Consider the following 12,628-nt stretch of genomic DNA (forward strand, 5'->3'; position numbering starts at 1 on the left):
TAGCACAGGGATTGTAAAAACTTGGGTACAAGTGCAGATGCTTTGGGGAGTGTAAAGACTTGGGTACAAGCTGCAGATGCTTTGGGGAGTGTAAAGACTTGGGTACAAGTGAAGATGCTTTGGGGAGTGTAAAGACTTGGGTGCAAGTGAAGATGCTTTGGGGAGTGTAAAGACTTGGGTGCAAGTGCAGATGCTTTGGGGAGTGTAAAGACTTGGGTACAAGTGCAGATGCTTTGGGGAGTGTAAAGACTTGGGTACAAGTGAAGATGCTTTGGGGAGTGTAAAGACTTGGGTGCAAGTGAAGATGCTTTGGGGAGTGTAAAGACTTGGGTGCAAGTGCAGATGCTTTGGGGAGTGTAAAGACTTGGGTACAAGTGCAGATGCTTTGGGGAGTGTAAAGACTTGGGTGCAAGCTGCAGATGCTTTGGGGAGTGTAAAGACTTGGGTACAAGTGCAGATGCTTTGGGGAGTGTAAAGACTTGGGTACAAGTGCAGATGCTTTGGGGAGTGTAAAGACTTGGGTGCAAGCTGCAGATGCTTTGGGGAGTGTAAAGACTTGGGTGCAAGTGCAGATGCTTTGGGGAGTGTAAAGACTTGGGTACAAGTGCAGATGCTTTGGGGAGTGTAAAGACTTGGGTACAAGTGAAGATGCTTTGGGGAGTGTAAAGACTTGGGTGCAAGTGCAGATGCTTTGGGGAGTGTAAAGACTTGGGTACAAGTGGAAATGCTTTGGGGAGTGTAAAGACTTGGGTGCAAGTAAAAATGCTTTGGGGAGTGTAAAGACTTGGGTGCAAGTAAAAATGCTTTGGGGAGTGTAAAGACTTGGGTGCAAGTGCAGATGCTTTGGGGAGTGTAAAGACTCAGGTACAAGTGCAGATTCTTTGGGGAGTGTAAAGACTTGGGTGCAAGCTGCAGATGCTTTGGGGAGTGTAAAGACTTGGGTACAAGTGCAGATGCTTTGGGGAGTGTAAAGACTTGGGTGCAAGTGGAAATGCTTTGGGGAGTGTAAAGACTTGGGTGCAAGCTGCAGATGCTTTGGGGAGTGTAAAGACTTAGGTACAAGTAAAAATGCTTTGGGGAGTGTAAAGACTTGGGTAGGCTGTGCCAGTGTGGTAAACCTAATCTGCTGTCACCTTGTCAGGCCTCTCTGAGAGTGAACTGCTGCAAAATCTAAGTGGTGGATATTACTCCCTCCTCTTTTCTTAAGCTTTGAGACAAAAATGCAGAGTTCAAATGAAACAGACAAAGAAAAAGCCTCCTTTGAAATGCCTGCCAAGGCCCAGAAGGTCCTGGGAAGAGCTGTTTGGTATGTGGTCTGATGAGAGGAGAGGTTTGATGGACTGGCAGTAGGATTCAAAGTGAAGATGTAGGAGAGCTGGCTCCACCTTTCTTTCTTACTCTGTTTCTGGCCAAGTCACTTAACCTCATGGATAAAAAGATAAAAATTTGTGAGTCTCTGTGTGAGTGACTTGAGCAACTTTTTGATCCAGTCAGAGTCACCTTACTTACCTTCCCTGAGCACTGCAAAGCTTTCCCTTGGCCTGAGTTAAGAGTTAGGTACTATAGGATGAGGGAGGATATTCTTTCCCTGTGCTCAGCACTGCTCAGGCCACACCTTGAGTGCTGTGTCCAGTTCTGAGCTCCTCAATTCAAGAGAGATGTTGAGGTGCTGGAAGGTGTCCAGAGAAGGACAGCAAGGCTGGGGAGGGGCCTGGAACACAAACCCTGTGAGGAAAGGCTGAGGGAGCTGGGGGTGTGCAGCCTGCAGCAGAGGAGGCTCAGGGCAGAGCTCATTGCTGTCTGCAACTACCTGAAGGGAGGCTGCATCCAGGTGGGGTTGGGCTCTTCTGCCAGGCAAGGAGCAACAGAACAAGGGGACACAGCCTCAAGTTGTGCCAGGGGAAGTATAGGCTGGATGTTGTTAGGAAGTTGTTGGCAGAGAGAGTGATTGCCATTGGAATGGGCTGCCCAGGGAGGTGGTGGAGTGGCTGTGCCTGGAGGTGTTGAAGCCAAGCCTGGCTGGGGCACTTAGTGCCATGGTCTGGTTGACAGTCCAGGGCTGGGTGCTAGGTTGGCCTGGCTGAGCTTGGAGGTCTCTTCCAACCTGTTTGATTCTATGATTCTATAAAGTGTGTAGCATTATCTTGCAGGTACTATTCCCTTACAGTCATTCTTTCTGAAAATATCTTTTAATAAATAAATGAAAAACTTCCTAATCACCATAATGATTTACACAAGGTAAATCCCAAAGCTGTAGGGACCAAATTGTTAACTCTTCTTCTTTATTGTCCCTTGTCTTTTAAGAGGCAATGATTTTTACTGTGCAAGGAAGGTCTGTGGTGAATAGACACTGTTGAAGCTCAACATTTACACCAGCAATATTGTGTAGATTTCCTGTGAGAAAAAGCTGGAGAACAGAGAGATTAGGCTTGCTGGGGGGATTGTTGCTTGTCCTGTAGTTGTGTGGCTGATATAGTTTAATGAAGCTTCAGGCATAGTGATTTATACCATCATTTGTTTACATGCAGGGTCTAGCTATAAGGATATGTGGGACAAAGATCAAAAGGTGAACCTTTACACTCTTAGAATCACAGAATCAAACAGGTTGGAAGAGACCTCCAAGCTCAGCCAGTTCAACCTAGCACCCAGCCCTGGCCAATCAACCAGACCATGGCACTAAGTGCCCCAGCCAGGCTTGGCTTCAACCCCTCCAGAGACAGCAACTCCACCACCTCCCTGGGCAGCCCATTCCAATGCCAATCACTCTCTCTGAGAAGCCTGCTCTAGGGTAGGGTGTCCCTGGGCATGGCAGGGGGATTGGGGCTGTCTGATCCTTGTGGTCCCTTCCAACCCTGACTGATTCTGTGATTCTGAGAAGGACCCAAGGCTGGCAGCCAAACTCAGGCTAGACAGTAGCACCATTTCCTCTGCCCTTCTCTGCTGACTGTTGCTCTGCATAGACTGTTTAAAGGTGGGCTTGTCCAAAGATGCCTTCTTGCTGCAGCCCCACAGAGAGCTGAGGTGGCCGCTGCAAAGGGGTAGGTGGCCACAGGAGAATGGAGCTGAGAAGCCAAGAGCAGAAGTTTCACTCCTAGAGCAGTAATATTTTAGCTTAGACTTTAGTTATTAGTGAGCTGTTCTTGCAATGCCAGACTGAAGGCCCTCAAATCAGCAGAAGTGAGCATCTAGCTCTTCGCTGCCAGCAAGCAAAGAAGGCTTCTTGCCTCCTCCTGTCAGCTTTTGCTGAACATGCAGAGCTGCCTCTGACCTAGCTTTTTTCCTCAGAGCCTTACTATTCTTGGGAATTTTCCATATAGTTTCTGTTTTTTCCCATTCCCAGACTGCTATGTCCTCCCTATGCTTTGACCTCTCAGTGTGTGAACATCTCTGGCCTTTTATATTCCCAGTTTGGGCTAACTTGGGCAAATCCTGCCCAGCTCTGGCACGATATATTGACAAGGTCTTGTAATGACAGGATGGGGAGGAATGGATTTAAACTGGCAGAGGAGGGATTCAAAGTAGATGTTAGGCAAGGGTTCTTTGCAGTGAGGGTGGTGAGACACTGGCACAGGTTGCCCAGGGAGGTTGTGTCTGCTCCCTCCCTGGAGGGATAGAGTGGCTGAGAGCAGCCAGGCAGAGAGGGAGCTGGGGGTGCTGGGAGAGAGGAGCTGAAGATGAGGCAGCAGTGCCCAAGTGGGCAGCAGAGCCAATGGCATCCTGGGCTGGCTCAGGAGCAGTGTGGGCAGCAGGACAAGGGAGGTTCTTGTGCCCCTGTGCTCAGCACTGCTCAGGCTCCATCTTGAGTGCTGTGTCCAGTTCTGGGCTCCTGAATTCAAGAGAGATGTTGAGGTACTGGAAGGTGTTTGGAGAAGGGCAGCAAGGCTGGGGAGGGGCCTGGAGCAGAGCCCTGTGAGGAGAGGCTGAGGGAGCTGGGGGTGTGCAGCCTGCAGAAGAGGAGGCTCAGGGCAGAGATCATTGCTGTCTACAACTCCCTGAAGGGAGGCTGTAGCCAGGTGGGGTTGGGCTCTGCTGCCAGGCAAGCAGCAACAGAAGAAGGGGACACAGCCTCAAGCTGTGCCAGGACAGGTCTAGGCTGGATGTTGTTAGGAAGTTGTTGTCAGAGAGAGTGATTGGCATTGGAATGGGCTGCCCAGGGAGGTGGTGGAGTCACTGTGCCTGGAGGTGTTGAAGCCAAGCCTGGCTGGGGCACTTAGTGCCATGGTCTAGGGCTGGGTGCTAGGTTGGGCTGGCTGAGCTTGGAAGTCTCTCCCAACCTGCTTGATTCTATGATTCTGTGATTGTAAGGGCAGGTTGGATGAGGCCTTGAGTGACCTGTTCTAGTGGGAGGTGTCCCTGCCTATGGTGGGGGGTTGGAACTGGCTGATCCTTGAGATCGCTTCCAACCTGAACCATTCCATGATTCCATGATTCTATGACTCAGCAAAAACCACCTCTGAGTACCTCTGTGGGGTCTGGGGACCCAACAGAATATGTCCTCAACAGCAGCCATCCATACTCATGCTGAGCATGTGGGCTGTGCCACTGCCTGGCCCTCCTTTTGTCTGACAGCTTTGTGCTGCATCAACAGAGGAGCTGTGTGCAGTCATGGGGTCTTGGCACCGGGAAAGGAGTATGTGACAAAGAGCAGCACAGCCTGGCACAGGCCCAGCAACATGGCTCTCCCAGCTTAATCATCACCTGGAGCTCTGCAAGCACTGGGGAAAACCAAGTATCACACTGCAGGCCAGGCGTGGAGCCTGCTTAGCTCTGGGCTGCCTCGTGACTGCTGCATTCCATGACAAAAATACCCCAGCAGGGATGGCACCTGCTAATATGGCAGGCTGGCTTGCCACCCGTGGGCTGCTTCCTGCCATTCCTGTTGGCACTACCTTCTTCTACCTTATGAGGAGAGGCTGAGGGAGCTGGGATTGGTTAGCCTGGAGAAGAGGAGGCTCAGGGCAGACCTTATTGCTGTCTACAACTACCTGAGGGGAGGTTGTGGCCAGGAGGAGGTTGCTCTCTTCTCTCAGGTGGCCAGCACCAGAACAAGAGGACACAGCCTCAGGCTGTGCCAGGGGAGATTTAGGCTGGAGGTGAGGAGAAAGTTCTTCCCTGAGAGAGTCATTGGACACTGGAATGGGCTGCCCGGGGAGGTGGTGGAGTCGCCGTCCCTGGAGCTGTTCAGGGCAGGACTGGACGTGGCACTTGGTGCCATGGTCTGGCCTTGAGCTCTGTGGTAAAGGGTTGGACTTGATGATCTGTGAGGTCTCTTCCAACCCTGATGATACTGTGATACTGTGATACTATGGGAGGGGAAGTGTCCGTTGCTCCTGGAGCAGTTTTGCCTGTGCTCTTGGTGATGCAGCACACCCGGCGAGCACTTTGCATCACTGCTGCATGCTCCAGCTGCTAGGCTCGTTCTGTGCATGCTAGCCAAGGACTCTGAGGATCAGCTAGGAAATTCCCAGCCAGCCAGGAGGGCTGTTCCTGCACAGCCATCTTCCTTCTGTGCTTTTTTATCCCTGGGCGTTGTTAGGAAGAAAGTTTTCTCCTCTTTGGAAGACAGGCAGCACTATCAGCAGTGACATAAATAGCTGAGCTTGACACTTCATGCTAGCTTTTCCCACCAGGAAGGTGACAGGAGGTCACCCTCTCTGCAGGGTGTTGCTAAAATAGAGTGGAGAGCCTGATTGTCACAGTTTCTGCTCTCCCTTGCTGCATGCACCTCTTCTCCTTGGCAGCTCCTGGCCATTCAGAGAGGCTCTCCAAGGGAGGCTTTCATAGAATCATAGAATCAAGCAGGTTGGAAGAGACCTCCAAGCTCAGCCACTCCAACCTATCCCCCAGCCCTATCCAGTCAACCAGACCATGGCACTAAGTGCCTCATCCAGGCTTTTCTTGAACACCTCCAGGGACGGTGCCTCCACCACCTCCCTGGGCAGCCCATTCCAATGCCAATCACTCTCTCTGACAACAACTTCCTCCTAACATCCAGCCTAGACCTGCCCTGGCACAACTTCAGACTGTGTCCCCTTGTTCTGTTGCTGCTTGCCTGGCAGAAGAGCCCAACCCCACCTGGCTCCCTTCAGGTAGCTGCAGGCAGCAATGAGCTCTGCCCTGAGCCTCCTCTTCTGCAGGCTGCACACCCCCAGCTCCCTCAGCTTTGTGCCTGGGAAGCATGGATCCCAGGGAAGGGAGAAGCAATGAAGTCAAAGCTGCTGTGTTTTGGCCCAATTTGCCTGTGTGATTTGCTCAGCAGGGTACAGATGTGTGATCTGACAGTTCATCAGACAACTGTAAGGCTGAGGCCTGATTATTTTCAAGTGACTCACACCAGACACAGGAGTCTGTGTGGAGGCCATGCAAAAAGTCCATCCTCTATGACCCTCTGAACTACCAAACGGGGAAGCAGTCTGCTCCTTTAGGTACTGGGTGCATGAAAAGAGACAGCCCTGTGCAAGGGATCATCCAGGCAAGCCTGTGCTGTGTGCAGTGTCTAGAAACTGCTTGTGACCTTCTTTTCTCCATCTCTGTCAACTCATGCCAGGTCCAGGTGAGCACAGAGCACAGCAGGTAGCCAGCCTGGGTGGTATACAGGCAGAGATCTTTACCCCTATGTTGACAACTGTCAGGCTGCAGCCAGAGCCCAGCAGTCTCTGTATTGCACAACTGTCCTCTCAAGCCTGGGGACACTTAGGAAGGATGCTTTCAGCTCTGAGCTAGAGGTTAGTTACTGCAGCTTTGCTGTACAGCTGTGCCTTCACCTAAGGACCTCCAGCGTCCTGCAACAGTAGTTCAGACTTACAGCTCCCCATGCAGTGTGGATTCTGTCATCCTTATCTTGCAGGAGGTGATTCCTGGGGTACACAATGGGCAGATTGCTTGGTCAGGGTCACTGTGTCAGCGGCAGTGTAGAGGCAGAGCTCAGGCCTTTTGTGACTTGCAAATGTGTGTCCTTTTTTCTATCCTCTTAGACCTGATGTTAACAACACAACACTACAGCACCAGAACACAGAATCATAGCATCAACCAGGTTGGAAGAGATCTCCAAGCTCAGCCAGTCCAACCTAGCACCCAGCCCTGGCCAATCAACCAGACCATGGCACTAAGTGCCCCAGCCAGGCTTGGCTTCTACACCTCCAGGGACAGCGACTCCACCACCTCCCTGGGCAGCCCATTCCAATGCCAATCACTCTCTCTGGGAAGAACTTCCTCCTAATATAATAGAATCAAGCAGGTTGGAAGTGACCTCCAAGCTCAGCCAGTCCAACCTAGCACCCAGCCCTGGCCAATCAACCAGACCATGGCACTAAATGTCTCATCCAGGCTTTGCTTCAACACCTCCAGGCACAGCGACTCCACCACCTCCCTGGGCAGCCCATTCCAATGCCAATCACTCTCTCCAGCTGCAGCCCTTTTCTCCTGTGCCCTGAGACACTATTAACGTGGTCCACTGAAAGAAATCCTTCTTGTGCTGTCGTTCTGCTGCAGGTACACCTGGGAGACCCAGAGATTCTCGTTTCTCAGTGCTCCTCTAAGAAATGAGTGTCTTGTTGCTGGTGGCAGAGTGTGCAGCTGTGGCAGGAAGGAGCAGCCTTTTCAGTGTATGCATACAGTGCTCCTTTGCTGCCAGGACCTGTCAGGTGGCATCTTGGGGGCACATGCCTTACAACTTCAAAACATTTAATGAAGGTGGAAGTGCACTGTCCAGCACAGGTGTGATGCTTTGAATTCCAGAGGCTTTTTCAGAGCTTTGCAATGCTAAAGCCCACCTCAGTGTGGATATTTTTGTTCACTGTCTACTGACATTGGCTCCTCCATATGAGCATACAATAAGCAAGCAGTGACTCTTTAGGCACTGTCATCCAAGCCTCGTCCCTCTGCCTGCAAGTGTGCATAGGTGCACTCAGAAGTTTCTGCCTGAAACAAGCCAGTTCTTTAGGCACATTTGTAACTCTCATTTCTGCTTACATCTGGACTAAATAGGTTTGTACTTCTTTATGCTTCATTAAAGTTACAAAGTCTGTCATGTTGCACAGGATCCTTCATTGCATTAGGGTGAAGAAGCTGGTGAGGGGCCTGGAGCACAGCCCTGTGAGGAGAGGCTGAGGGAGCTGGGGGTGTGCAGCCTGCAGCAGAGGAGGCTCAGGGCAGAGCTCATTGCTGTCTGCCACTACCTAAAGGGAGGCTGTAGCCAGGTGGGGTTGGGCTCTGCTGCCAGGCAACCAGCAACAGAACAAGGGGACACAGTCTGCAGCTGTGCTGGGGGAGGTCTAGGCTGGATGTTGTTAGGAAGTTGTTGTCAGAGAGAGTGATTGGCATTGGAATGGGCTGCCCAGGGAGGTGGTGGAGTTGCCTTCCCTGGAGGTGTTGAAGCGAAGCCTGGCTGGGGCACTTAGTGCCATGGTCTGGTTGCTTGGGCAGGGCTGGGTGCTAGGTTGGGCTAGCTGAGCTTGGAGGTCTCTTCCAACCTGTTTAATTCCTTTATTGTTCCATAAGTTCAAAATATGTGCTGAAACATAGAATTGTAGAATCAGGCAGGGTTGGAAGGGAGCACAAGGAGCAGCCAGTTCCAACCCCCCTGCCATGCCCAGGGACACCCTACCCTAGATCAAGCTGCACACAGCCTCAGCCAGCCTGGCCTTAGTGTCTTTGCCTCTAGTGTTCAAATCTCACATGAGAGACAGGGCTCCATGTTAGCAGCTCCTGTCCTGGAGGACAGACATTCAGTGCTTCTCATCTCTGCTTCTCCTGTGTGCACTGAACGTTTGGGAGGGTGATGCTTGCATGCAGACCACACGCCCTGCTTGCAGTTGCAGACAGCTGATTGTTCCTCCTGGAGCTCTGCTGTCCTCCTCCTCTCCAAATGTGGAAACATCTCGGACATCACATAAAGCAAAAGAGAGGGGGTGTGAAGATAAGGCAGTTGAATGACCTGTCACCTCCTGAGCACACCCCTGCCTCGAGGCACACAGGCACACAGGCAGGAGCCAATCACTCAGCACCTCCAAGTGCATAAGGCAGGAATGTGTAGCACACAGAGGTGACAGTATTAGGGGGAGTATTTTCATCTGAAGAGACAGTGGGGAAACTGCAGGCTCCCAGCTAGCTGAACTTAGATTATTTGTCCATCTAGGCTATCTAATGTTCTGTGATGGTTTGGGTATTACCTGCCCCCTCCCCCAGCTTAAGGCAATCACCCAGACTAGACTCAGCCGAGCTGGAAGTTAAAGATAGGAAGCTATATATTTACAGCTCAGCACAAGATACAAGCAGGTAGGTACAATACAGATACAGAAGTAGACAAGGGAAAAGGTAATACAGAAACACAACAGCCCCCCCAGAAACCTGAGTCCCCAGGAGGGGCTCCCAACCACCCTTCTACCTTCTCCCACCCCTCTACCTTATCCCAGACTTTGCATTACGTTCAAGGTGAGTTTGGAGAATTGGCCAGGGGGGTTAGGAAAGCAGAGGGATTAGTTACACAGACAGCAGGTTAGGGAGAGAAGTGCATGCAGACAGAGACAGAGAGCAACTCTGTTATCTGTATTTATGTTCTTGTTCTTATCCACCTCAGCAAGCCTATGAGTGCAACAGACATCACCAGTGCTTCCTTTTCACAGCCTAGCATCTAATTCAAAATACCCCAGCTAGCCTCAAACCAGCACATGTTCATTTCCCCCTCTCCTTGGCCAGGGTCAAATTGTGCTTTCATGTATCTGGATGTGAAGACCAAACTCTGTCTAATGTAGATGCAGGAGCCCCAGAACAGAAAGGACCTTGAACTCACACGAGTGAAGCTGAGTCATGAATTTGTCCCACTGTATTTGTAAACATTTATTTTTATATTTATTTTTATATGTATATATAATCATAGAATCATAGAATAGAACCATAGACTCAGTCAGGGTTGGAAGGGACCATAAAGATCATCCAGTTACAACCCCCCTGCCCTGCCCAGGGACACCCTACCCTAGAGCAGGCTGCACACAGCCTCAGCCAGCCTGGCCTCAAACACCTCCAGCCATGGGGCCTCAACCACCTCCCTGGGCAACCCATTCCAGCCTCTCACCACTCTCCTGCTCAGCAACTTCCTCCTCACCTCCAGCCTCACTCTCCCCACCTCCACCTTTGCTCCATTCCCCCCACTCCTGCCACTCCCTCACAGCCTAAAAAGTCCCTCCCCAGCTTTTTTGTAGCCCCCTTCAGATCCTGGAAGACCACAAGGAGGTCACCTGGGAGCCTCCTCTGCTCCAGCCTGCACAGCCCCGAGTCTTTCAGTCTGTGCTCACAGCAGAGCTGCTGCAGCCTCTCAGCATCCTCCTGGCCCTGCTCTGGACACACTCCAGCATCTCCACATCCCTCTTGTCATGGGGGCTCCAGAACTGGATGCAGTACTCCAGGTTATGTGCCAGTGGTATCCAGGCCTACATTCTGCATGCAGGTTGCACCCTCTGCTTCTCTTGGCATTACCTCTGTGCCTTAAACAGGAGCCTGTAGAGAGCCCAACAACTATGGCAAAGTGAGACTTGGGACAAGCTAAATGAAGGCTTGTGAGGTATTTTTGCTAGGAAAAAAGCCCCCACCCCTCTCTCTGGTGTAAATCCTGCAAAGAGGCTGAGGGGTATTATTCAGCTTACATCTAAACTAACAGGATGAAAAGCATCCAGTTCAGGATTACAGAACTTAGTCCTCTTTGCAAGTTTGGGGTTTTGTTAATCTTCCAAGGGCAAAGCTATCCTGTATGAAGTTGGAGCTGATGCTAATATGAGCAGTGCTGTATACAAGAGTGAGGGTGGTTGAGCAGAGCAGAGCAGCTTTGGAAAACGTGCTGAGAAATGTGGGGACTTAATAAGTCCAAGTGCAGGGTGCTGCACTTTGGTCACAACAACCCCATGCAGAGATACAGGCTGGGGTCGGAGTGGCTGAGAGCAGCCAGACAGAGAGGGATCTGGGGGTGCTGATTGATACCTGCCTGAACATGAGCCAGCAGTGTGCCCAGGTGGCCAAGAGAGCCAGTGGCATCCTGGCCTGCCTCAGGAATGGTGTGGCCAGCAGGAGCAGGGAGGTCATTCTGCCCCTGTACACTGCACTGGTTAGACCTCACCTTGAGTGCTGTGTTCAGTTCTGGGCCCCCCAGTTTAGGAGGGACATTGAGATGCTTGAGCGTGTCCAGAGAAGGGCAACGAGGCTGGGGAGAGGCCTTGAGCACAGCCCTACGAGGAGAGGCTGAGGGAGCTGGGATTGGTTAGCCTGGAGAAGAGGAGGCTCAGGGCAGACCTTATTGCTGTCTACAACTACCTGAGGGGTGGTTGTGGCCAGGAGGAGGTTGCTCTCTTCTCTCAGGTGGCCAGCACCAGAACAAGAGGACACAGCCTCAGGCTGTGCCAGGGGAGATTTAGGCTGGAGGTGAGGAGAAAGTTCTTCCCTGAGAGAGTCATTGGACACTGGAATGGGCTGCCCGGGGAGGTGGTGGAGTCGCCGTCCCTGGGGCTGTTCAAGGCAGGACTGGACGTGGCACTTGGTGCCATGGTCTGGCCTTGAGCTCTGTGGTAAAGGGTTGGACTTGATGATCTGTGAGGTCTCTTCCAACCTTGGTGATACGGTGACACTGTGATACTTTGACTCCTATAGTAAAGCAGTGCCTGAACCCTCCTGCGAGAAACTGATTGTGAGCACAGGCTGGCCAATGGAGGAGATTGGTATCAGAAGACATGGAGGTGGTGGCAGGTACCACATTGTGTGCAGTATAGCAGCAATCCATTGTGCCCAACATAGCAGTGATTTTTACACTGGTACATAGCATGAGGAGGAGTTTGTTACATTGCTGAAATACAACAGACTGGAGAGGTAGAGGGAGAAGGTCTAGATGACTGGATAGGGCTGGCTGGTAGGTTGGACTGGATGATCTTGGAGGTCTTGTCCAACCTGGTTGATTCTATGATTCTAAGAAGAGGGCTCTCAAGCAGTCTTCGCCCATCCTTTCCCTCTCACCCTAGTGTCTTCTGCCAGCAGGACAAAGGAGGTTCTTCTTCCCCTGTACTCGGCACTGCTCAGGCCACACCTGGAGTGCTGTGTCCAGTTCTGGGCCTCTCAATCCAAGAGAGATGTTGAGGTGCTGGAAGGTGTCCAGAGAAGGGCAGCAAAACTGATGAAAAGCCTGGAACACAAACCCTGTGAGGAGAGGCTGAGGGAGCTGGGGGTGTGCAGCCTGCAGAAGAGGAGGCTCAGGGCAGAGCTCATTGCTGTCTACAACTACCTGAAGGGAGGCTGTAGCCAGGTGGGGTTGGGCTCTTTTCCCAGGCAAGCGGCAACAGAACAGGGGGACACAGCCTCAAGCTGTGATGGGGCAGGTCTAGGCTGGATGTAAGGAGGAAGTTGTTGTCAGAGAGAGTGATTGGCATTGGAATGGGCTGCCCAGGGAGGTGGTGGAGTCACTGTCCCTGGTGATGTTCAAACAAAGCCTGGCTGGGGCATTTAGTGCCATGGTCCAGATGACTGGATAGGGCTGGGTGCTAGGTTGGAGTGGCTGACCTTGGAGGTCTCTTCCAACCTGGTTGATTCTATGACTCTTGCTTACCACTTTTGCCAATGTTCTCCAACAATCAAACTCTCCCTGCAAATCCTT

Source organism: Pogoniulus pusillus, chromosome 12 (assembly GCF_015220805.1).
Source record: "Pogoniulus pusillus isolate bPogPus1 chromosome 12, bPogPus1.pri, whole genome shotgun sequence".
Lineage (NCBI taxonomy): Eukaryota > Metazoa > Chordata > Aves > Piciformes > Lybiidae > Pogoniulus > Pogoniulus pusillus.